This window comes from Apteryx rowi, unplaced genomic scaffold (genome assembly GCF_003343035.1).
Source record: "Apteryx rowi isolate R43461 unplaced genomic scaffold, aptRow1 scaffold_492, whole genome shotgun sequence".
NCBI classification, from domain to species: Eukaryota; Metazoa; Chordata; class Aves; order Apterygiformes; family Apterygidae; genus Apteryx; species Apteryx rowi.
This window is the reverse complement of record NW_020450752.1, coordinates 371,934-398,503: the sequence shown is the minus strand read 5'-3', so window position 1 is coordinate 398,503 and position 26,570 is coordinate 371,934. Positions and strand designations below refer to the sequence as shown.

At 50.1% G+C, this 26,570-nt stretch overlaps 1 long non-coding RNA gene and 1 other non-coding gene across 4 annotated transcripts; both read right to left on the bottom strand.

The window, feature by feature from the left end:
- Positions 1-9,067: 9,067 nt before the first annotated feature.
- Positions 9,068-25,002, bottom strand: LOC112972501. Of its 3 annotated transcripts, none has more exons than XR_003255705.1 (4): positions 24,804-25,002; positions 24,054-24,319; positions 13,228-13,470; positions 9,068-10,312 (listed from the first exon to the last, which is right to left on the bottom strand). It is a non-coding gene; the product is annotated as an uncharacterized LOC112972501 (long non-coding RNA). The 3 variants fall into 3 exon arrangements; XR_003255706.1 differs by lacking the exon at positions 9,068-10,312 and adding an exon at positions 17,783-17,843 and having other exon boundaries at positions 12,902-13,470; XR_003255704.1 differs by lacking the exon at positions 9,068-10,312 and having other exon boundaries at positions 12,902-13,470.
- TRNAR-UCU lies at positions 17,297-17,370 on the bottom strand. The gene has a single exon. It is a non-coding gene; the product is annotated as a tRNA-Arg (tRNA).
- Positions 25,003-26,570: the final 1,568 nt, after the last annotated feature.

Here is a 26,570-nt window from a genome sequence, read left to right as displayed (position 1 = left end):
ACCCTCCAGTGATCTCTGCTGAGTGTATAAGGAGCCAGACATGAAAAGCTCAGTTACATGCACCTGTGGTGTGATTCAGCAGTTGACTTCAGATGCTTACAAAAGAAGGGCCAGCCCAAAGTAGACACTACTGTAGGTCATAGGACTCAAGATTCTGGCTCCACTGACTGCCTTGAGGAAATCTCCTTTGATTGTAATAGAAGCCTAGACACCTAGTTCAAGGTGTGGTCCCCTGCATGGAGGTATCTTAACCCAGAGTTGAATTCCCCCACCATCATCCCCATACTGACAAAAAGGTGAATCTCACCTGTAGATGTCTAGTCTAAAATAGCTGTTGAGGCTGCCTTTCCATAGAGAAAAAGATACTCCTCCGAAGATGGGGATATTTAGAGTAAGATTTGCTCTTTGGCAGCACCTGTATCTTTCTGCTGACTGCAGGGGGGGGATCCAAATGATCCCAATCTAGCTCAGGCTAGATGCACAACTCCTGGATGGCTGAAATCAAGCAAGATCAGGCCCACCTCAGGACCATGTTACCTGAATCCCTGTCTTTCTGAAAGCCAATTAAAGTGTGATTCTTTTTTTCTGAGCTGCCTGCTATCAGTTGGGAAGAAACAGATGATACTTATAGGATATAAGGGTGGCTGCACCAATCACTTTCCATCCCATTCACTACAGGCTCTTTGGACTGGTCTGTATGGAAGATAACAGGAGCAATGGCAGAAGTGTACCACTGTGTACCACTGTGTACCACTCTGTGGTCATTCCCTGCTGTGGAGGTCATGGTGGAGATTCATGCCCTCCTTCCATCTCTGTTACATTGTAGGACTTCAGGGGGTTGCCAGGATTTGCACAAACCTCACATCATCTAGCAGCAGCAGCAAAAGTTTTTGTATATGCAGAAAGGTAAAAGCCACAGAAAGCAGAGGCTTATCCAAATAGCTGGGGAGCACAGAGGACAGCCAGGGAACAAGCAAATAATTTTAAGATCTCTTTGAATGATAAATGCAATTTGCAACCCATCCACTGAGAGGGAAGGAGGGAAAACATTAAAACATGGTAAGTGTGCTCTGGAAGAAGGTTAGGCAAGGGAGAAGAGGCCAGGGAGATCCCTACAAAAACACTCCTTGGTCACTGAAAGAGTTTCTGCTGCGTAGCTGGATGAAAGATGAAGGGTATTTTTTTTTTTCTTTTTGTATTATCTGAAAAAAAGCCCTGTGTATAAAGCAAAACCTGTGCAGTTTTTCATACACATTCACAGCACCTGTGAAAGATATATAGCCTGACTGGTGTGTAAAGCATAGAGGTGAGACAAACTCAGGTCCAGGTATTCTGAAGTTGCTCTCAAAAAGAGAGGGGTTTCTTTTACCAGATTTTTGGTTCAGATGGGTAAATGAGATAAGGACAAGAATATTTGATGCTCTAGAAGTATCTGGGTACTCATTTATCCATCTTCTCAGCACCACAAGAGCTCATGTCTTTGTTTTGATCACACAGAAAAGAAGAGATTTTCATGCGACTCTTGAAGCCAAACCTTTATGTACTGTCTTTGTAAAAGTATGTGAGAGGACGATAAGTGCTCTCTCTGTCCTCAGCAGTAGCATGCTTTTGAAACAGAGGGGCCTTGTTCCCAGTTTGACCAAAGAGTTGTCTGCCCACTCAGTCTTGCCCACCTGCACTGGCCTGAGTGACATGAGTACCAAGTCCAGCTATACATCTCCTGCCAACTTTTGCTTTGCTGCATCGGCTTTTTATGGGTTCTTTTGCCTCATCATCAGACTGTACTGCAGGAACAGTGACCAATGAGGCCAGAAGAGGAAAAAAGTTTGCACTCCATGATGGCATCATCACTTCTACTTGGTATCTCCTTCTGCTGCTTTTCTTCTTTTGCTTGGTAGTCTTCAGAGTCCCTAGTGAGGTAGGACCATCCTTCCTGCACAGGTTTAAGAAGAAATGAAGCACAACATCACCCCACATTGATTTGTCTTGAAGGAGGGAAAAAGACCATGAAGAAGCCAAACTGAAGAAGCCAGACGCAGCGGTTAGTTAGTTGGAGAAGCAGCGAACAGACACAGCGGACTACTTTTTTGCGAGGCAGCAAACAGACACAGTGGTTTGCTTTTCTGCGAGGCAGCGAACAGATGCAGCGGTTAGTTTGTGAGGCAGCGAACCCATGTAGTGCTTTGCTTGTTTGCGAGGCAGCGAACAGACGCAGGGGTTAGTTTTCGATGCAGCAAAAAGACACAGCGGTTTGCTTGTTTCTGATGCAGCGAACAGTTGCAGTGTTTAGTTAGTTTGTGAGGCAATAAACCCAGAGATAATAATAATAAAAAAAATAATAATGATAACAATAATAATAATAATAACACCACCACCCCCCGCTCCCGCAACAGCCTGGATTCAAAGGAACCATAAGAATCCCAAGCAAAACTGGGAGCAGAACACGGACGTGCCAGGAAAACTGAGAGCACTGACAGCAAATATCGGCCACAGCAGCATCCTGAACCCTACCTGCGTCCTTCCTAACAGCTGCCAGGCAAACTGGCCAAACACTGTTTGAACTGCCCCACCAAACACTGAGTCCAAACTACATGGCTAAAAGTTGAGCCCGAATGGAAAGGCCAAAAGCCGAGTCCCGCTTGGAGCTGACCCTAGCCAAGCTCAGCCCCTGTTTCAGCTTCCCAGCTACACCCAGACCCTGGCGGGGCTGCCCCGCCATCGGCCCAGGCCTTCTTTCGGATGCCCCGTCGGCACAACCCCTGGTTGATCCGTCACACCATCAGCCTGGGCCCTCTTTAAGCTGCCCTCTCACCAGCCCAGGCCCTGGTGTGGGCCAGGCCCACCCCCTCTGTGAGCTGCCCCGCCATCAGCGTGCTCCCTGTTCAAGCTACCCGGCCATCGGCCCAGGCCTTGTTTCGCCTTTTCCACCCTCAGCCTGTTGCCCGGTTGAGCTGCCCCGCCCTGGGCCCAGGCCCTCTTTGAACTGCCCCGCCAATGGTCTGGTCCCTGGCGGAGCTGCTCCGCCATTGGCCAGGCATCTCTGAGCTGCTCCGCCATTGGCCAGGCATCTCTGAGCTGCCCCGCCATTGGCCAGGCATCTCTGGGCCGGCCCCAGCCCCATCCCCGCCGCGGTGCCCCCCACAGAGCCCCCAAGGAGCGGCAGCCGCATCCCCGCCGCCCCGCTGAGGAGACCCCAGCCGCCCCGCCACTTTCCTTCACGGACTGACACTGACTCCGGGTGCACAGCTGGGGCACATGGGCTGACACATGTCCTTAGCTCTCGGACCTATTTATCAGGGACCTGGAAAGTGGGACAGAGCTCCTCCACCTCAGCACACTTCTGGGCGACGCCACGTTGCAGAGGGGGAGCAGATTAGGCACTGCAGGGCAGGGCTGCCGTTCAGAGGGATCAGCGCTGGAGAGGACTCAGCGCCAACATGACAGGGAGAAAGGTAAAATCCTAGAAACAGGAACTGCAAAGCTGCCTGGGACTGCCTGCCCCTCAATCTCACGGGCCCATGGCAGGCCCAGGGGCAGTTGCTGGGGTCCAGCCCGTCAAGTCAGAGCTGTGTCAGGGGCATGACAGGCATCCAAACCTGGGATTTGAGGGGTCCCTGCTAGCTCACCCCAGGGCGCTTCATTGGCTACAGCTGGGGCAGATCTGCAGGGCTTTTCCTCCTGCTCCTCATCTCACAGCCCTCCCAGGTCTCCCTTTACATGCTGACTGGAAGCCCACTGCAATCCCTGAAAGCTCTGATTAATAGCGGGGAGCAGCAGAGATCGATAGCCGGAGGGTATAGCTGACAATGGGCTGGGGACGGCCCTGCTTACCTCTCTGTCGCGGGATGATCAACTGCCTTACAGTCCCGGACCATGTGGGTTTTGTGTGGCGCGAGGGAGGGGAGGAGGGGGAGAAGGAGATTTACTGCATGACTCCACAGCTTGTTTCAAAGATCAAAATTTACTACACAAGTTACAACAGTACAAAGCAACAGTTCTTATTAACAGAAACTTAGGTCAACTAGAATACCTACTTTCTAACTACACTAAAAGTTTTGCTAACGGCAACTACTCAGTAAACAGACAAAGCTAGCTAATTTATACTAACTGTAACTACCCAAACACATGAACTAGGCAAACCAATTCTGGCTGATCTTACCCAYGCGTTGCCTCAGCRGCCAAYGTACACTCAATCCCAGGGAAGTAACTGCGGGAGGGCATCCCCRTCCRGAGGGGTTCCACAAGTTGGCAGACCCACTGTCACCCGCAAAGAGCCCAAAATGGCCTCTGGGGCCAACCTATTTATACCCTTCTGGGAAAGGTGGAGGTGGAGTCGCTAGGCCAGTTGCAGTTCTCTTCATGCAGTCGCAGTCCCTRGYTCTTGGCTGCTGCAGGGTTCAACTCTCCTCCATCGTTGTTATGATGAYCACACCCAYAGTCATGGGGTGGGGGGCTGGCCAAACACCCCCAAYGGCAGGCTAGCTGCCTTGAGCACTCTTCAGCACTGAAGAAAGGAGTCTGAGTGACTGCAAATGACTGCTTTACTCTTGCAGTGGTGGTCCCAAGGAGAGATCCCATAGATGGGGTAAGAAGCAGTTAATTCCAGTCCACAATGATTAACACTGCCCCAGCCATGAAAGCAGGTGTTATCTCTCAGGGTCCTGATGAGGAGGAGACAGTCCAGACCACAACAATTAACACTGCCCCAGTGAGGAGGCTTTTGTTTCTCAGTGTCCTGGCACCCAAGCAGGCCTTATCTCAAAGTCTTGACATTCTCCCTTTTGGAGTGTAAAACACAGGAATGCAGACTGCTTGTAACTGGCACCAAATGTGGAGGGGGGGAGCTGGGAGCATCCCTCCACACTCTCTTTCCCACATTCCATCAGTGACAGCCTCTGCCCAGGGTAAGACCACACCTGGACAGTTCTTGCTCCCAGGCATGAGGTCTCCCTGCCCATGCTGCACACTGGCAGAGTCGAGCCAGCTCCAGAACAGAAGCCACATAACCGTTCAGGTGTAACGCGGCGCTCAAGCTCCTCAGGCCTGCTGAAAGCCTGCACACATCTGCTTGGTCCTGCATTGTGCTGATCTGGCTGCACTGCTCTGGGCTGCAGCTGGCTGGCTTTGGACCGACTGGGAGTGTGGGCAGAGGGAGCCCACATCTGACTGGGAAAGGCCCTGCTGAGATGCCCTGTGCTGGTAGAATTGACTGAGTAGCCAGGGAGGACTGGGGCTGTTCAGAGTGCTGGGGGGAGCTGTAGGCTTTTGGGGTATGTTCCCTGTAAATGACACCAAGGTCTTAGAGCACTTGTGTGTCCTACCTCTTTCACCTCCTTTCCTGAGCGTGGAAGCAGCAYTGCAGAGATGCTTCTGCTTCAAAACTTCCATTGGTACCTACAGGGCATTATCTCGGCCAGAGAAATCCAGCAGCAAGCCTTTAGTATCCATCCTGCTGCCATTTTCTAGCTGCCCTCATCTCCTTCCCAAAGGGAATGCAGCCTGTGCCCATGAAGTCACCCCACAATAATTTACCTCTTTTAAAGTACATCTCTGAGACAGCTGCATGGRTGTGTAACAGCAGGACAGGGGCTGTGCCCAACTCACTTGCTCTGCCTGTGGCACTGGTTGCTGCTTTTGGGTCCCATTGAGGGTAAATGATGCCTGACCAACCTGATTGCCTTCAATGTTGACGGCGCTGTATCTGCAGACAGGGGAAGATCAGGGAGTGGCATTTACTTTGTCTTCAGCAAGGTTTGGTCACAGTCTCACAACGCGTTCTTGCATCCAAGTTGGCATGTCACTGTAAGAGCCCTGAGGGCATTACCCCTCTTGGAGGTTTAGCTGCCTGGAGGTTTTTAACTCTGCTGCTCCAGCCCTGGTCCCTGACCCACAGAGAGGCTTCTTGGCTTGACCTCAACCTGCCTCCTCACTTTGGACGTGTCTGATGATCTGAACTCTGGGCTGAACATGGCTACCATCGCTGGGCCTACCCTGCTTGCCTCGTTGCATACCGTGGGATGGGGCCCTGAACTGGACWGGCCTCTGCCATCCCAGCCTTGTTATCACACTCACCTCCCAGCTCCCCGTCCCCTAGCAAGCCACTGGCCACCCTGCTCCCCAACTGGGACTCTTCAGCTTGCAGAAGAGAAGGCTCAGAGGGGACCTCCTCAATGTGTATAACTACCTGATGGGATGGTGTAAAGAAGACAGAGGCACACTCTTCTCAGTGGTGGTGCCCGGGGACAGGTCAAGAGGCAATGGGCACAAGCRGAAAGACAGGACATTCCACTTGAAGACAAGAAAACACTTMTTCCTGCAGAGAGGGGTTGAAAACTGGAACAGCTGTCCCAGAGAGGTTGTGGACTCTCCATCCTTGGAGACATTCAAAACCTGACTGGACACACTCCTGGCAACCTGCTCTCACTGACCCTGCTTCGCCCCAGCGGGGCTGGACCAGATGATTTGCAGAGGTCCCTTCCAATCACAACCATTCTCTGATGCWGGGAATATATGCATCATCCTCCTATGTGAGCAGGGAAAGGCCTGGAGGGTTTTAAAGCCAGACGACCATCTGAGCCCAAGACCCGTTTCCTTCTTTTACATGATTATGGTGTTAGGGATGGCCAGAAGGTATTTGGGGCAAGCAGCTTTGGTGATCTTTGTCATACCAGGTCATAACCATGGGGATAGCTGTAAATAGAGGTGCCCTAGCTGCAGGCTGTGGTGCAGGTCTGGGCAATGTTTACAGAGGCACAAGGCCCTGGCTATTACAAAACRCATTGATTGTGCAGCTATGAGTTGCTGTGAAATGTGCAAGACCTGTGCGGAAAGGCACAGGCAAAGGCTGCAAGTGCGGCATGTGCTCTGAACAGATGTGTAACGTAAACCAGCACCAGTGCTTCCTGCCTGTGATCAGCAACTCAGAAGCAGGGCAGGGCRATATTACCTATGGCCTGGAACGTATGCAAGAGACTGGRACACATGAGCCAAAMRACATGTYTGCCAAGGAGTTAGCCCTGGATGCYGCTTGGGATGTGGAAGAAGGCACAGAAAGGAAAACTGAAGGGGGAAAGGGGACACATGCCTGGTGGACTTTATTTGCTTGTTTACAGGGACAAAGTCTGGGGGTGGTGGTGAGGGGGCGCACACTTTCCGAATGCATAATGCCAAAGGCTGTGATGGTTACTTCGTTGTTAGTCAGCTTCTGAAGGAAAGAATGGATGTGCAAGTGATCCCCCAGGTGGTAAACTCACGGGCCTAGAAGTACCCTGCCTGAGTATACCTTTCACAGGCTCTTTGAATTTTTTACCCATTCTCTCCCTCCTTTTTTCAACACTGCTGAAAATCAAAGTTAGGTAGGCCCTCTTCACCACTGGAATATGATGGCGTGGAGAGCATGAGGCTTGAAGAGAAAAAGCAGCTCTTGGCATGGCACACAGCTAAACAGGAGAAGATTCTTGGCTTGCCAAAAGAACTGAGTTACTCCGGCCAGCAAGACGTAAGCCTGTGGAGGGAGGCCTGCAGGTCAGACAGGAATGAGATGGTGGTGATGACCGGTTGCACATTCTATGAGAAAAAGAGGGCCTTGAAAAGGCGAAGTCTTGTCACTGAGCAGATCCCCTTCAGTATACGCTACTGGCCTCTGCTTGTATGKCCACAAATGGCTTTAGGTTCCTTAAACCTAGCACGGTAGCACTCCTCCCTTCCGATGGCTATCATTGGAGGAAAAAGGGATAGTCRACCCCCTCTGWTCAATGGCTTATGTACGTGGCCATTAGGAAAATAATCAGATGGGACTTCCCGGGAAAGTCGGATGGGAGAATGCGACAGGGGGCGTGGGGCGGGAAGGTGTTTCTGCTGGAACCTGGGGGCGGGACAGCTGCTTCTCTTGGAYGAAAGGTGTCCTTAAAATACTTGTGACAACCTGGCAGGATCCTGGGAGGCGTGGGGGTGCCGGGCGGATGCAGTTCCCCTGTGACAGTCTGGGGTAACAACGGGATGTTCCCACGTCATCGCAACAGCTCCCAGGCTCTCCCCACGCTTCACTGTGAGGCAGGGGTGAGCTCAGGTGCTGCTGGCTGCTCTTGCAACTACTTTTCCTTGGAGAAGCTGCTTTGCAGCACAGAGGAGAAGGCAAAGGGAAGCAGCAGGACAGCTCTGGAGCCTGTTTTGTGAAGTGCAGGGGATAGAGGAGATCGGAGAGGAGAAGCTTCCTATTCACCCTCCAGCTAAAGGAGCTAAACAAAGCGAGGAGGGAGAGAGAGATGGCGTTCGTGGGGCTGACATCTGCCCAACCCTCAGGAAGCTCACCCGTGACGGTAAGGCCTTCAGGAGCTTCCGTGGGTGATCTCCGAGGGAGTATTAGGCAGAAAAAGCTGTGGAAGCCCTGGGCATGTGGGTGGTGGTGGCATGGGGCAGGTGGCTGCAACAAGAGCCCTGTCCCTGCCTTCCTGGGCCACCYGCAAGCAGCAATCCCTGGCACCAGGGCTTCATTTGATCACACCTGCATCTGCCATCTCCTTGGTTTGGTTGTGCTGGGGTCTTGTGAGCTTGCTGACTCAGAGCATGCACCACAGGCCTGTCACTTGCTTTCCCGATGTCACCAAGATTTGGGCTGCTGTGTCTCATTACATTCGGCTGCAGCTGCTGCTCAGCAAGGTGGGATTTGGGTCCTCTTCCTCCCCTTGAGCCCCAACAGTGCAGCAGCGCTGACACCTCTCCGTGCCATGCGGTGCGGTTGGTCTTCCCCTCCTTTGAAAATGGAAGAAACACCCCAGAGGGACACTGCAAGGGATCGGCGTACCACACACCAGCTTCTCTATTCCTTCTGCTCAGAACTACAGTCCAGACCYAGACGGAGAAAGTGGGCCTCCTTCCTGGGCCTTCTGTCTTCCCCACTGCTGGCGTGGAAAGACCAGACGGATACCCTGGGAAATGTTTCTGGGTTTATGCCTATTCTTGGAAACCTCTTGGATTTTATCTGGAGGAGAGAAGTGTTCTTGGCATTCACTTCACCACRGTTTTTCGAGAGGGTCAAGAGGAGGCAGAGGGGAAAAAAACACAACACATAGGTGTTCTCTAAAGCTTTGGAATGTGGCCCCATCCTGCCCCTTCGCCCATTCAGGAAAGGGCAGTGCACCAAGCCCTCTCCCCACGCTCCTGCAAGTCATCAGGCCCCTTTTACAGCTGAACCATACCTAGGCTTGTTCCTTTTTCTTTCTCTGTTTCTCATCTCAGGCGGTCAAAATAACTGGAATTGGGACATTCTCAATTGTTAAGGAGCAATATCACAGTGCGTACAAGGATACTCCTTTTGTTCTTTGAAGACCTGTATTCATGCCCTCTGAGGCTTTTGTGGAGCTCCGCGGGCTCAAACCTGCTAGTGAAGAGATTCTTGGTAAGAAGACAGGTGAAAGCCTTGGCTTCTCCTTGTGACGGCTTCTCAGTAGCTAGTTGCTGCTGAGAAGTGATGCGGAGAAGCCCACCAGCCCACGCAAAGGTCTCAGAGTGACTTTGTTCCTCTTCTGCTGTCTTCTAGGGGACAGAGAAATTGTTCCATTAAACTACCCAAGGATTGCCTTGGAGACTGTCTTTTCTCCAGACACAGTGCAGGGATGTGTAGAYGAGACTGTGTTCTTGTTTGYGTTCTACCTACTGGATGGCAAGAAYGTAGACTTTGTTCTCCACAATGTGGGCATTCTCGTCRTCCATGCAAAAGATGTGAGGATGAGCTATTGCAATCACTTTCTTCTCACTGTGGACTGGAGCAGAAACCTCATGAAAGCTCTGGGCAGTGTAAGTTTGAGAGAGGCTAATGTTAATGGAGGAGTGGGTGGTGGGAAGGTTGCAGAGACAGCCTCCTCTTTGAGCAGGGGAGAGACTTGCTGTCCTTATGAGCAAGGAGATCCTTTCCTTGGAATCATCTCTCATGTCTCTGTCCCTGTTGCAGAATCCACAGACGGAGGATGTGGTCATAACTAGCAGAGAACTGGCTGGTTATAAAATGTGTCCTGACTGTGTCCTCATCTTTCCAGCGTGAGTATCTTTACCTTGGCAGCCCTTGGCTCACCAAGCAAATGGCTTCTCACATCAGGTTTCTTTGGTCACAGCGGCTTGCCAGGGCTTTTCCACCCACAAAGCTCTTCCAGACAAACTCTTCCAAATGACTGCTTCCCACTTCACTCAGGCTTGCTCTTGCATGTGTTGYGATTGGTGTGCCTTGCGGTAGACTAACAGGGAACAATGACTATGTTTTGCGTTCCCACCCTACATTTCGGCTCCAGCTTTCACCTCATTCTTCTCCTCCTTTTGCCTGAGATTCCGTGAAAACAAACAAAACAAACAAACAAACAAACAAAACCGTATAAGAAAGATCATAATACTTCTGGTGTGCCTCTTGTCAACCCCCGACATCTCTCAGAAGGGGCAACAAAGACCAGATCCGTACAAGTGTCATGCTGGTGAAATGCCCGTGTCTTTTGTGAGACTCAGGGGAATGCAAGGTATCCTGAATGACCTTTGTCAGCTGGGCCAGAGGCGGGGGGTGCCTTGGCAGAATGGAAGTCTCTCTGCAGYGGGGCTGTGCCGAGCTCTGTCCAGTTTGGGTCCAGTCMTGCAGGGGAGCTCCCCTGCAGGCCTCGGGAGTGGAGCGGACCCTTTAGAGATGCCCTGACACAAATCCAGCTGGGCCTGCAAGCAGCCTGGAGGGCGAGTCTGAATTCAAACTCACCTTGGCAGACTGGAGAAAGAGACCAGCCTCTGCCCTGGGGACATGCATGAGAATAGGAGCTGCGAGATGATCTCCCATGGCAGGAAGGAGCGTTGGTGCTAGAATAAACTCTCTCACCTAAGTGTAGCGAAGCACTGGAACCACCTGAGGGAGACTCTTGTGTCACGCACTTACCCAATACAGCCCTCATGGCTGTTGCATGCTCTGCTTTGGAACTCTGTGGAGTCGCCAAGCCACTCCAAAATCTCTCAGCAACCTCATTGTTAATGCGAGCTGCAGAAGGAAGGCAGTGCTCTTTCTCCCAACTGCTGCTCTCACCCTCTGCCTTCTAGGACTGCAAGGGATTTAGTAGAGAACATCCCTGTGCCCTTACCAGAAGCCCCCAGGCAGGAAAAGGCGGGCGAGAAAACAGAAGGGAGAGCCGTGCAGACAAAGAAGGAGCTGCGGCATACAGCACGCAAGACGGAACTGAAAAAAGAAGGTATGTTCAGCCCGGAGAAGACAAAGGGCAGATGGCATTGCTGTCCTCAWCTACCTAATAGGAGGATGGAGAGAAGGCAGAAGCAGATTCTTCTCCAAGGGCTGCAGGCAAAGGATGAGAGGCGGTGCACATAAGCTGGTTTATGGGAACCTTGCTTCTCCATGCAGGTGGTTTCTAGGTTTTCTCATCTCCTCCTTACGGGCAGCGCTCCTGCCAGCCACCTCCTTCAGCGAGACCAGCTTTCTCCACCCAAGATTGCTGAGCTCCAAGGCCAGGAAGACAAGGGGCAGGGGGACCAAAGGAAGAAGTGGTTTCTCAGGTGAGCCTCTTGGAGGAACGGGTCAGGGTGCCACTGTGCTCTGGTAGCTGGGAGAGTGCTTTGTGGCCTTTGGGCACAGCTGTCTGTGTTCCCCCTGGAAGCCTGGCAACCCGAGGGGTGCTGACGAGCATGGGCTTGCTGGAGGCAGCCCAGGTGCAGGCCCCTCTGGGACTCTCATGTCATCTTTGTGTATGTCTTCTTCTTGTTTCAAGGTTTGCGATTGCAGCTTCTCCAGACAAGACTGCCTCTGCCGCAGGACGATATCAAAGGGCAGTGCAGGGGGAGCAAGGGAAAGGCAGTGGAGAGAACAGGAGCCCCTCTAAAGGTAATTTCAGAGCTCGCTCCTTCCTGGCAGAGACTGGAGCCTTTTCCTCCTGTCCAGCACATATTACGCACAGGTCCTTCACTTGACAAGCCGCTTTGTGCAGCAGGCAGCACAAATGAGGAAGCAGGACATTGTAACCGCTCTCATAAACAGCTCCAAAGCAATGTCCCATGGGATGCACATGCCCGTACCRAAAATGAGCAAAGAAGGGTCTTTGAGACCACTTGAGCGCTCCAGGAAACTCTTCCTGCAGGGGAAATGAACCAGCCCTCCCAAGAGATGCAGTAGGGGAGGTCTCGCCAGTAGCCATTAAGACTCCTTTTCTGAAGAAGCATGAGAGAAAGCATAGGAAAAAACAGAGCACAGAGAATGTTGTTGTACACTTGAAAGTCGGAGCTGGGCAAGYTCCAGGGCCAGCAAGGGCCAAGAGCGCCTGCAAAACAGGTCTCTAAGGCACACAGAGGCACTGCCTCAGAGAGGGGGATCACAGGCCTCAGCAGATCGAGCTGCACATCATTGTAGCTCCGCATGTCACAGCAATGCTGTTCTGAAAGGCTTTCTCATCTCCCCCTTGCAGGCAGCACTTCTTCCTGCTACCTCCTTAGCCAAGACCAGCTTTCTCCACCCAAGATGGCTGGGGWCAAAGGCAAGGAAGACAAGGGGCAGAGAGTCAAAAGGAAGAAGCCGTTTCGGAGGTGAGCCTCTTGGAGGAGGRGGTGAGGGTGCAGCTGTGCTCTGGCAGCTGTGCGAGTGCTTTGTTGCAGAAGATTAGGCCCTTCTGCTCATTCCCTTTCAATCGCAATGAACTAGCGGGTGCTGAGAAAGTGCTCGGTCTACAAGCACTCCCAGGGAAGGAGCTTGCTTTCTGATGGTCTCAACCCTGCTGTATCTTTTCAGGCATCTTCCCRCCATCCAAGGGAGCAGCACACAGGGCGAGAGAGGCAAGCAGGCAGCAACCGCTCCAGCAAGAGTCCTATATATGTGCCCTAAATGTGGGCATATTGAGGAAGAACAACAGGTACGTGAGACACATTCACCAACTTACTTGTGTGGTTTTGACTGCTAGGGAAGCAGAACTACTTTAGGCRGAGCTCACTTTCAAAGAAGCATCTTAGTCTATACGCTTAGAGCACAGGAGTCACCAAGGCCCAAAGGGCAAGACTAGCAATCTGCTGGCGGGAGGGTATGGCCTGACCACCCCTCGCTGCACCTTAGGCAGCCTCTGCCCGCACTTGACTCTGAACACCAGCTCTCATAGTCCAATGGTCTGAGGCAGCTGCGCCCAGACGTCCTGCTGCCTGAGGCACAGCTGCAGGGCATCTTCATTTACTCCACCTCTGTTAGCAGGGTCACCAACATTATTTGTGAGGTACCTTTGTAAGGGTCATTTGTTAGTTGAACTGTGGGGACTCACTCCTAAGTGCTCTGACCAAGAACAAAACCAGAACCAGTCTTTCCCTTGGTTTCAGTTGCCAACAGAGGAAGCCACCAGCATTGCCCCGGATGGAGAAGGAAGGCTTCAGCCCTCGGCAGACGTGCATCCTTSCCCAAGCACAGAGAATTCAGGCAGAGAAGTAAAAGTAGCCACAAAGCTTGTGCTTCCTTTGGGGGGGTGGCTGAAACAGAAAAAAAGAGCAAGAGTAAACAAAGCAGGCAGTATCTGAGACAGCCTTTTTCCGAGAGAACATTTTGGCCCCTTCTGCGAGCAGGAACACTGTTTTCAAACAAACCCTTGTGCTGCAGCACTGTTGTAAGAGGGTCTCCTGTGCTTTACAGAAATCCTCCGCTCCTAGGAAAACGGAGCAGCAGGAAAAGGCTAGCAGAAACCTTCCCACAGAGGACAATGAGATCCCCCCAAGAAGGTCAGTGTGTGCCAGCTCCAGCCCTGGCCCGGGGCAGTGGAGAGAGCCTGTGACCCGGCTGCAGGACACGCATCCCTCTCGCTGCACCCTGGGGCTAGATAGGGCATCCTCTGCTTTCTCAGCACATGGGAAGGGCCTGCGCTAGGCCCTGATGCTAGGCAGCATCCTGCAGCCCCAAGCCAATGCCTACCCCCCCTCCCAAGCTGAAGGCGTTGTGGGTCCACATGGGTAGCGTGTGTGTGCAGGGGCTGGGCAAGGAGAGAGGCAGGAGGTCTCAGCCAAAATGTGCCTTTGTCCTGCCACCACAGGAGCATTTCCCCACGGACTCTGCAGACCCTGCATGCTGGAGTCACCCGGCTCGTGGAGAAAGTCAAGAGGACACAGATGGGAAGGACATGTGGATACAGTGATGGCAAAGCGGAGCCAATCCACGGGTAAATCTCTCCCACTATGGCCACTGTCTCCCCCTCCAACAGTGCCCTTCCTTCCACCCCTGGCAACAGCGGGGAGAAGAGGGACTTTTCTGGCCCTCCTTGGGAGATAGCAGCGGGATTTGGAGTCTTGCCTGGGCTCAGAGAGCCCTGACACCCAAGGCAGAGCTCTTGGGCCCCAGAATAGGATTCTCATGGGGGACAGGGATGCTAGAGACCATTGCAATGCAATCAGCAGCAGATCCCAGAATAGCTGGCCTGAACGAGGCCTGCGGTAGTTCTCTGCCGCCTCCCTGCATCTAACACTGAACAGCCGCTTGGTAGCTGCGCCACGATCATCAGCCGCCTGTACGAGGAATACTGGTGAATAAACCACATCCCTCCACTAGTGTGGATCTCTCCGTGATGGGGCGTGAAATCGGCCTCACCTTGACTCTATGGGACTGTCCAACTCCACACAGCAGCCCCAGCTGCTTTTAGGGAACCCTGCGGAGCACTCAGCAGCCACAGTCATACCCCGGCAGCCACAGGGTTGAGCACAGCCACACCCTGCTGTTCCACCAGTGGCTGCAGTCCAATGGCTGGTATGGGAAGGGAAAGGAACGGAAGGGAAGGGAAGGGATCAAGGGGGGCCCATCTGAAGCCCTGCTGGGCACGGCACAGGGCAAAGAGATGGGGCCAGCAGGAAACTGCTCCAGCCTGCCACATGCCCCTTNGGAGCAGCAGGAAAAGGCTAGCAGAAACCTTCCCACAGAGGACAATGAGATCCCCCCAAGAAGGTCAGTGTGTGCCAGCCACACCCTGCTGTTCCACCAGTGGCTGCTGTCCGATGGCCGGTATGGGAAGGGAAGGGAAGGGAAGGGAAGGGAAGGGAAGGGAAGGGGGGCCCATCTGAAGCCCTGCTGGGCACGGCACAGGGCAAAGAGATGGGGCCAGCAGGAAACTGCTCCAGCCTGCCACATGCCCCTTCCTTCCCAGGGCTAGGCAGAAAGCAGAGGAGATGAGCTCTCTCAGGGCCCGCTTTTGGGGTGGAACACACACACACACACACACACACCTGGGAAGCTCACTGGGGGACAACACACGCCCACTGGGAAACACCCCCTCCTCTCCCAGGTGGGTCCAGGACCACAGTGCACTGTCCTCAGTGACACCCTGCTCTGCTCTGTGGCAGGGACTTCTTTGGGGTGATAGAACCCAGGCCTCCAGGAACACCTGTTCTACTCCATGGGCCTTCCTGTCCCAAGGGAACCCAGGCATCCAGGGTGCCCTGCTCTTCCCTCAGACACCCTCATGCCGGGAGGGCACSCAGGGGTCTCAGGGAACTTGCTCAACTCCACAGACCTTTCTCCCACCAGGAAGCCCTGCTCTACCCCATAGGCTCTACTCTCCACAACTTCCCAGGGCATCTGGAAGGCCCTGCTACACCCCATAAGCCCTCCAGGCTGCAGGCAAACCAGGTGTCCGGGGAAAAATTCCCCCACTGTACACCCTCCTGCCCTAAGGCAACCCATGCACCCGGGGACTCTGCATTACCCTGCACACCTTCTTGCCAGTGGAGAGCCCAGGCATCCGCAGCTCCCCGGAGGCTTYCTCCAGCTGCCTGAAGAAGACTTCATCTGCCTCCGCTTCTTGACCAGCAAGACTGTAGCACAGACCTTCTACAACATCACCTCTGCTGGACTGTTCTCCCATCCTTACCCGCGCCTTTCTCAACTGCCCCCAGACAAAGCTCCATCCTGGCAAGCCACTCCTTTACATAATGAGCACAATCCCTCCTCCTTGCCTTCCCACACAACTTTTCCTAAACAGCCTGTATCCCACCYCTGCAGCACTGAAATCAGGACAGCTCTCCCACCAAGTCTCCATAGTCCCACTGAGGTCATAGCTCTACAGCTGTGACAGACTTCTCTTTCCTCTTGCTTCTGCCRCACGCTGAGTGCATTGGTGCACCGGCCTCTGAGGTGGCCTCAAGTGCTGCCGCTTTTACAGAGCACTGTGAGAGCCTCCCCTCTCATGCTCACCCCCAGATACATCGGCTCTACCCCTTGTGCCGTTCCTCCTGAAAGCACAGTCCCATGCTCACAGATGACAAAGCTCTGCCTGCAGCACCAGCCCTGCAGCCAACTGTTGACCYGCTGGATGAGTCCACTTGTGCTCAAGCCTTTCCACCTTACTGCAAAGACTGAGGAGAACACCTGGGCCCCCATGCCTTTCACCCTTGCCCCCTCAGATCCATAGTCACTCTTGGTATGCTTCAAGGTACCCCTGGCAGTATCGTTGGTGCCCACGTGGAAGAGCAGCAAGGGGTAATCATGCAAGGGACAGACAAGCCTTGGCAGGACCTCTGCAACATCCCGGATGCAAGCCCCTGGCAAGCCACAGACCTCCCAAGATAGTAAGCTGGCGCAGCACACTGAGGCTTCCATCCCTCCAGGAAGGGAACCTTCAGCACTTGTCCACCACAACAAACTGCTGCAGTAACCTGGAAAACACGTTCACCTATGAACTGCAACTGCACTAGCATTCAGCTCCCCTCTTTCCATTCTTGCTACTGATAGCTTTGAGATCACATAGGAAGTTATATACCATTAACTTAAGTCATCTGTGAAAGAAAGAGAAAGGTTGCTTTGCTACTAAGAAAGATGAACCTCCATGGGGTTGTGCAGGTGGTTTCCAGCAAACATGCATCTTCCACACACAAAAAATCAGAGTATTTGCAAAGGATTTGTATAAGGTGGGAACTCAGAATGTAGAACTACAATTGTTAGTCAAGCATGTAAAAGAAATGACCATATATATCAAAACAAATGGCAACAAGAGGCTCTAAAGCTGTCTACCTGATTCCTATGCACATTATTTTTCTCAAGAATGTATCAGAGAAGGGATTCATGAGCAGTGTTTGGAGAACAAATGGGGTTAAAATAGCAAAGCTTTCAGGAGATACCAAAGGAATGGGTGAAGGGGAATATGGTGAAAGAAATATGCCTTAAAAGGTGAGTACACAACTGTTTTGAGAGTCAGCAGCAGAGAGGATGTCATGAAAAGTCATTATCTTCCTCCTCAAGCCCTCTGAGGTGTTATAAATGTAATAGATTGGGATCTATATAGGAATGCATATAAAAGAAAAGAGACACCTGCCTGGAGATCATCTCTGCCGGGACTCGAACCCGGAACCTCTGGATTAGAAGTCCAGCGCGCTCGTCCATTGCGCCACAGAGACCTCACCATGAATGCAGCATCAGCACCAGAACTGAAAAATCCCATACCCCCTGCATTACTGCAGGGGGATCTTGGTATCCTGCTTTTGCTGCACAGCACTGAGGCAGTGCGAAAACCTGGTGCCAAGATCCATCTCCCTGCAAATCGACTTCTGTCAGTATCCCCTCCTTCCACAGGGATAGGCAATAATTCTGGGTATGATCCATATCTCCCCCAGCAGCAGGGATGCAGCAAAAACCTGGATGTAGGATTATCATCTGTATCTCCGGCAAGCTTTCTACAGCATCTCTAGCTCAATCGAGGACAGAGCTAAATCCTGGAGTAGAGTTAATTACTGCATTTCCCACAGCATCATCACAGCATCCTCAGTGCAAAAGCCAAGAAAGATAAAGATGAAAGAGGATTTAGCTTACAATGCTGAACTCTGTCAATGACGAAGAAGGCTTGGTTTGTCACAAGAAAAGATGCAGCAACCTGTGTTTTTAGCAGAGACACAAAAGAAAAAGCAGTCATAACGTTTTATTTTAAGAGAACTGTCAATCAAGGCTTTAATTTTTACTCTAAGTGCACCTTCCATTAGAAAAAATATTAGAAATCATCAAAATAATTGGAAATATCCTTTTAAATCCTCTGACTTATTAGGCAATTAATCAAATTCTGCACATGACTCTCTGCTGTGACAAACCACATTTTGCATTTCTAAAATGCATGGTCTCTAGAGTATCATTTACTCCCAAATATGCTCTTACTTAGGGAGAAATTGGGCTGCAAAATGACAAGATGCTACGGAGAAGAGGCATGCACAGCACTGACAACCTCAGCTCATCCAAGGCAAAAACAAACCACTTGGTTTCCCCTTTGCTGACACTTTGGGGCCTTTGGAAAGGTTTTAAATGGTCTTGAGAAGCATTTTTCAGTGGCCAAAAGGGCAACTGGGACACTGCAGAACATTGGTGGGGCTGGCGTGAAAGTAGAATCAGTATTTTTTCTTCTTTAATCTGCTTTTCTTTGGAGGAGCCTGAAATCCTGCTACAAATGGTAGGAACCAAGCCAGGGGCTCTGTTTCTACCAGACAAGTCCCCTCCTGCTACAAGAGATACCTAATAAATTGATAATCCTTGAAATAAATTATCCTGTGAATGTGCTATAGTGCTGGTACGGCGCTGTAACATGACCAGTACCTTGAGAAAACTGGAAGTCTAGAAAACACCTGTCTATAGGGTGAATGAAGACAGACCTTAAAAAATGTAACATAATAAATCTTAGGCAAAACTACAGGAAGGGAGAAGCAAATTTGACACAGCCCCTGGCTGCACCAGTTGTATTCCTAATGGGAAATGAAGATGCCAACCCTTTTAATATGACCTGGGGAAGCTGCAGCTCAAAAGCAGTGCCTATTTCAAAGTAATTATCAGCTTTGGTAGGGTAGAGAAAATTTGGAGATGAAACATTAAATTGTACAAACCTTAGGAGAATGAATATAGCTTTATGTGCATCTGCATCCCAGGCATCGGACAGGGCATGCGGTTCAAAACCACCCACATCTGTTGTGATTCAAGCTGGTCTGGGGCTTGCTGTAACTCTGCAATCTGCCTTTCTCTTTGCCTGCACATGTTGGGTAATATATAGCCCAACAGTACGCATGCCCAAAGCTTAATAAYCTATCTGCATGCAACATCTGCCCCTGCTCATAGCATGCTCCAATCAGCCCTAATTCCCTCATTAGCAGGAATGACTAACGGGGAATTTGAGTAGGTTCTGATGAAAACTATATATTTCCCATGGAGAAAGTACTGGGAGAACCACCTGCTGCAGTGAAAAAGATTTGCAACAGGCTGCTCCCCCCAGAGAACCCACCCTGGGGAGCAGTGCTGCTGGCAGTGCCATCAGGTCCCTCCTGCCTTCTTCCCATCCTTGTCCCAGCACACTATTCTGCTGACAGTAGGACATGAGTACGTGCTGCACAAGCCAGGAACATTCATTGCATGCCCAGAGAAACACACCTCCTCCAGAGCCCTCTGTATTCCTGAAGGAACAAACTGGGACTTTACACAGAGCAACGGGACATATCCTTGCCCGAGGAGACATATCTCTGCTGTGCAATGAAGCACAGTAGTTTAAGCTGACAACACACACCTCTGCCCTGCATCTTGTGTACCTACAAGCTCAGCATCAAAGGCTCTCCCGYGCAAATGGGTGCAGCTGCTTAACTCCATCCAGAGAAGAGACCTCAGTTGTGAGTCTCTGAGCCAAACCCACCCCAGCCTAGCATTAGCTTAGGAGGTCCTGCAGGATGACCACTGTTGACATGTCCATAAAATCTGTTCTCCAAGCGTTTGGGCCATGTCAAGATGCAGGTACCAAATGCTGGGTGGGAAGCAACAAGCAATTTCCAAATCCTTGTAGCTACTTGCTAGTCACCTTCATACCTTCTCTAATTTGGCCAAACTTCCCCGGGGTGCTGGATATCCCTCTGTTATTCCCATGTGACAAACATGGAAAGCAGAGGGGAAGGAAAGTGTGATAATAGTGATGCTGAGAACAGAAAAAATAAGGCTGGTAACTGGAAAAGAGGTCTTCATCGTGAGATTCATCTGACAGTAATGTATTTCCCAGAGAAAGTCCTATAAATACCATTGTCAACAATACAGAAAACTAGTCTGAAGAAAGAAGCGAGTGTTAGATGGCAGTGAATACCCCACCTTCACTCAGAAAGGCTGGCTATGCCTGAAAAGAGCTTTTGACTCCTAAGTGTTACAATTGTGTAACGAACCAAACAAAGCAGTTGAGATTTCTGTTTAAGTCAAATACAAGAACGATTTACAGATACTGACAGGAGAGAACAGCTACCTAAGGACATGGCACAGTCCAAGCTGGATACTAGTCGCCAGAGGCAGAGACTGGAGTGACCTGTGTAGACGCAGGTAGGTTATTTTTGGTGCTGGGGGATGCCAATAGACCTCTTCCTGTGGGAGGAGATGACTGCAATTTACTAACTGGGGCAGTGTGTTTTGAGATCAGACAAATGACCCTGTGTAGATAAAGAGATGGAGGTGTTTATGTGAGCATCACGGCACATAAAATGTTACAGGAGTCAAAGAGGTGCAGGGCATCTACCATGCCTGTGGACAGATTAACTTCTCACATGCCCTGCACAAGGAAAGTGTGAATCAGCCCCTAGCTCATCCCCAGTTGTCTTTCAGGATCAAATTTGCTCCAGATGGAATGAGCACAAGCCATGGGCAAGGATGCAGTGTGGACAAGCAGGAGCTCAAGGTGAACCCAAATCCCAGATCTATATGGTTGGCACATGCCTCCCCCTTGTTTCCGCTTGGTTTTCCTTGCTCTGGTCCCATTTTTTCCCAAGATAATCTACAACATTATAAACAGCTGGAAAAGGCCTTTTGGAAGTTAAAGATTTAAGCAGCAAGACAGCTGTACAACTTCATGTCAAGYTGCTCCAGGACAGCATTGTCAGTGCTGAGTGATTCAAAGTCTCTTTGCATAATTAAATAACAAGCCAAAAAAATCCAGAGACTAATATCAGAGTTAGAATTGTGCTAATGTTTTATGGTGCCAAAACTATCTTATTCTCTGAGAAAACCATCTCCAAGAGTCACCAAGTAAGCAGTTTCAAATTCAGCTCACACGACATTTAAAGTGGTTTCTGAGATATTATGTAAAATAACACTATAGCTATGCCAGGCTCAAAGGCAGGCTGAACAAGGGACATCATCCTTCCACCCCCATAATCTGCTTTTGGGACAGGCCAGTTTCTTAAGGTAAGGGTAAAGCTTTAGAAGCTGTGGGCTTTCAGGGCATGAAGGCTGTGTATCTGCAGTAGGGAGGGATTTTTCCCAAGTCCTTACAATTGGCCTGGTATTTCCTGTCTTTTTCCTAAACCTGTAATCCCCTCTTTATTACTCTGTTCCTCCTGCGCCTTAAGTGTCAGAAGCACCCCAATGCATCCAAAATGCAGCCAGGTGTCTTGCACCTGATTTGACCACTACATCACATGAGGCTTCAAATTCCTCAGCGCCTTTCTGAGCCTCGCTTTGTGTGCAAGATTGTGCCTGGGCTCATCCAAAAGATATTCATAAATTACATGTGTATTTTGTTTTCCTGAAAATTAACATCTCACCTGTGAACTTCAGAGTGAGAAGAATTTGGGGAGTTCTTGGACTTCAGTGCCACCGGCTGGCATTCATGGCTGTACTGAAGCTTGCTGAGCATGGGCGCAACTCAGCAATACAAACGACAGATTTTTCCACCAGCCTACAGCTAAATTAAAGTGTATGTGCCTTTAAAAGAAGCCCTGTTGTAATCTTTTATGACTGCTATATATACAGCTGTTTGATTTTCATTTTGCAAGAGTTAATTCCAACAGGAGTTATTCTCATATCCCACATGAGATGGAGGAAATGAGAGGGCATGATTAGCTCCTGTCAGGAACCTGAAACAATAACCACTGGAGCTGGTTAAAAGGTAGCACCTGAGCTGCAAAGTAGATATTTCTGGGGAGAAGGCTGGATCCCACCCCCAAAGTGGAAAATTAGAAGTGATACTACCCCATGTGAGGGTGGGCACAAGCAAAGATACCTACAGACTATTGTTATTTTTGCTGCTGCTGTTGTGAGTATCATTGCAGGACTGAGAGACTAATGCCACAAAGGGGAAGGAGAGCAAAAACATGGAATGAAAGCTGTCAAGACAGTGATAAAAAGAGAAGATCCTAGCAAGAACCCCATATCCAATACCCTTTGCCTGTGGAGCACTGATTTTAAAGTTATGGCTTTCTGGTCACCCTTCTGCCTATCTTTTTAATGGAGCAGATCAAAATAGCTGAGACCAGCTGCAGATAATGAGTTGTATTACCTGGGCATTTATGGCTCAGGATCAGTTGTATCAGCCATGGATGGTACATGTCTGCCTTGTCATGTCACCAGCCAAAGCAATTTGTCCCAGATGGGGATCTTAGATATACAGTCAGCAGAGAGAAGACAGAGAAAGCTTTAAACCAAGGGAGCACTCAGAATGGGTGGATTTACAAGGAGAGGCTGAGGGGATGACCGCCAGCCCCTCCTAGATTGGGATTCCCTAAAATGCCTGCAGGAAAGAGAAACATCCCAGGCTGGGTGTCCAAGACATGTACCAAGCCAAGGGCAAGGCAGAGGAAGGACTCTGCTGTTTCTTTCGCACACCCAAAATGGTGTAGCTTCAGCTGTGTCTGTAGCAGCACTTGGGATGGCCAAGAATCAGCTCTGCTGCCACGTTACGATGGGCCACACCACCTAGCTCTCCAAGGAAAGCTAATGACAGTGAGATCTACTCTGATTCAAACCCCTTCCCTACTGGCTTGACATAACTGACTCAACCTATGCGAAGAATCTAATTTCAACTCTCACTTGGTCACTGGAAATAAAGCCACCTGGAAAGCAACAAAACAGCCTGTGCAGAGCTCATTAGCCATTGAACTTGCTTAAGCCATATCAGCAGATAAAGATCGAGTCAGGTATTAGGCAGAAGGAGTTTCTTCCAGTGGTGTGGTACCGCTCAGTTGGTGGTACGACACCCCCGTAAGCAGAGGAGATGGGACCTTCCAGATCTCAAGCCTGAAAGTCTCTACCAAATCTAAGAATATAACTGTCCCCTTTACCTCTCTTCAAGGACTTTGCCAAACTTAATATTATGCCATTAGAGGCAATAACAGCGTAATACCTGGGCAAATGGTTATACAGGGAAGATGCTGTGATCCTAGCACTGTTTGACAAGTGTCTCCTTGGCCTTTACAACAGATGTATTATGGGGCATTCAAAATAGAAGAGACCATGGCAGTGTGTCCTTCAGAAACACTCAAAGAGTCTGCTAGAAACTAGGTTAGATGCAATCTCACTGTTACCCATCAAGAAATGCCATCTTTCATGCACACACGTACAAATATAGACACATACCCAAATTTTTTATGCAAACTTCATCAGCAAGATGTTATTTCTGAAAAGACCTCTGCCCCCAGTCTATAGCAACAATACTTTGATTTGAAGCAGGCAAAAACAGTTCCTGTTCTTTATTCTTTACAGAGAACTGGTTTTAGCAAGCTCTGCATGCTACTAATACTGTGATACCCAAAAGGCTTTTAGGTTCAGTGAAGATTATATCTCTGGTGGGACAGAGCCATTTATGATATTTATATTCAGGGCAGATTATAGCAGGGGCACGGCTGGTCCTGGGAGCTGGGACCTATCTTTTCTTCCAAGTAAAGCAGATCTGCTTAATTCTAATAAAATATCATGTTATTTTCACTAAAAAAGCAATATTTTACCCCTAAAATGACTTAGCAGCAAAACTCCCATCCTCCCTCTGTGCTATGCTCCTGGCATTGTGGTAAGAATATCGTGCCTCAGTTTACCATGGATACCTGGTTGTATTGGGACAGTACAGGTGCAGATAGCAAACTGCCTGATTTCTCAACATGCCACTGATTACTCCTGGTCTCTTCCAGAGCAGAGCATGGTGGTGAGCCTCTGAGTGCCAGAGCAGGCAGCTCTATGCCAGCCACTTGCTCAAGCTCTTCCAAGTTCCTGCTGCATCCCAGGCTCTCTTTAAGCTCAGCGTTTCTCATTTTGTCTTTTTTGTTTAAAAAACTAATCAGAGGATTTGCCCAGTAAGCCAAATTCTATCACTTACGCTCATCTCTCAGCCTTGCAATGTATTCACCTCTGTGCCACCGCTTCTGAGAATTGCAATCATCTCTGCTGCTCCCAGGTCTTGCCTTGTCTCCGCTTTCTTTCCAGCAACGTGGTATCTTCTTGCTGCATCAGGGCGCCCCCTGCACTGGCTCGGGACATTTCTTTCAGCCAGTTCAGGAGTCTTCCGTGCCAGCCCCAGCTGCAGTTTCCCTAGCATATCAGCGCAGGCCTTGCTCTGCTCCAGAAAGTTGAGTGCTCCCCCGCCTGCTGTGAAGGCTGTAACTCAGCGAGAAGTCTCTTCTGGCTGTTTCCTTGCAGTTCAGGGCACCCGCAAAAGCCCCGGTGCGCCTTAGCTGCGGTGCCCGCCTTACACAGACGCCCCGGCCCTCCCCAAAACTGTGGCCCCCATCCGCTTCCTTCTTGCTTCGACTTTCACTCCTTGCTGAGCGCTCCCTTCCCCACCTGGTCCGCCCTCGCATTTTTCTCCCGGGATCCGTCCCTTCCCCCCGGCTCGCCCCCTTCCTGCGCACTTTTCCCGGCCTCCGCGCTCTCCCTTTGTCCCCTCTCGGCCGGCCCTTTCCGCACAGGCGGATATCCCTGGGAGGCCCAGCAGGGAGGGGGAAAGTTTCCATGGGGATGGAGGCGGTGGCTGGGGCTCTCCAGTAGCAGGGAAAAGCATAAAGAGAAGGCGAGGACAGAAGGACAGCGAAGTGGGAGGAGAAGGGGGGGTAGGAAGCGGCCGTCTCACCCTTCCAGGCTTGGGGGAGAACGTGCATCTGTTCCCACGGCTCCCACAGAGGGATCTCAGCTAGCAGACGGCCTGCGGAGGGCGATTTACTCACTGGTGCCTGGTTTGGGGTTTTTTTCTTCTCCCCTGGAACGGAAAAGTAACAAAGCGAAAACAGGCAAAAAACAACGTGGAAAGTCCTCAGTTCCGGAATCGCTGCTGCGAGGGGGCTGTCCCTGCTGCCGGAGGGACGTGCGAGAGAGGAGTTGCTCTAACACTGCCAGCAGGAGTCAGTCGTTGCTATTGAAGTGGCAGAGTTATTTTATGGCTTTCGATAAAACAAATGATAATCTCTGTCTGAAGTGGTTTGCAATGCAGATGCACAACAGGCAAGAAGCAAAATACATCATAAGTGACACTTTCTGCTATTGCCTTGAGCTGGGTTTTTGCTTTAATTTATATTTTCTGAGTGATTTCCTGAGTTATTTCCATTTTATTTGAGGAAAGAATACAAATTAAGAGACATATAACACAAAGGGCAGATAAAAGGGGGATCTCTAACATGGTTTAGTCAGATAGCAGAACCAAGCTGACTCTGCAGATCTGGGCTGTTGCCTGGCCTAACTGAGCTCCACCTGAGCAGAAAGGATTAAGCCTGCCATATCTGATCTTTGCAGCCCTTGTCCCTCTTAGTGGTATAGCTTGCTAAACTGTCTGCAAACAGTCCCTCTACCTCTACAACTACGAGTCTGGGGGTCTCACCCTTCTTCCTCTCAGAAAAGTCCCTTTACCCTTTCCCAGCACTGGCTTAGTGAGGTCTGCTCTGGTTAAGGAGCAGGAGCATGGCTTTAAGATGCCTRTATGAAAATTAAATATATATATATGTGCATCTATATCCAGACAGAATGAAATAATTGCAATAAAAGACTTGGTCTGGTAGAAATTAGAAAGGAAAAATTGTTAAAAATAACCAGAAAAGTGCAGCTATTTTTGCTCTGCACAGTACACTTAAACCAGAGGATGGTGAAGATGGAGAAATATATTTCTTTTTCTCCCAGAACAAGCAAAGAGTAAGCAAACACTCCCAGGGTGTTGAAGATGCTCTCAAAGCCAAACAGCTTTCTATCAGCATATCCAGATCAACCATATCCAAGAGTTATAAAAAAGCTAGCCAAGAAGATGTCAGGAGCATTCAAGTTTCACTAGTTCCTGGGACACTAAGAAGCTAAGAAGAAAACTTATATGATACCAGTATTTTAGGAGGTTGAATAGGATACCCAGTCACAAACCCATCTGTATCACACCTACCTCATGCAAATTAACTATATTATCTCTAACTAACTCGGGATAATTTTTATCAGAGTATGAGTTTGGTTATACAGGTAACTAACTTCAGATTTTTCRCCTCTTTCTCTCATACAGTCTACTCATCCCAGCTGCATTTCATCCTTGCCCATAACAGTCAGAGCAAGGCCCATCCAGCCCAGTCTTACTTCTGTCAGCGGTTGATGAAAGAATGGTATAAATCTTGGCAAGTATAGAGTGCTATTTCTCTATCAAACACAACCAAATACTGCTTTTTAGGTACCTCCCAAGTTAGAAGTTTAATTTTAGTGTTTTTTCAGTCCTGGATGGGTTTTCCTCCCATTAGGTTTTTCAGTTATTTAGGTAAGCTTTTAATAGTCACAGAATCACAGAATCGCTGAGGTTGGAAGGGACCTCTGGAGATCATCTAGTCCAACCCCCCTGCTCAAGCAGGGTCACCTAGAGCACATTGCACAGGATTGC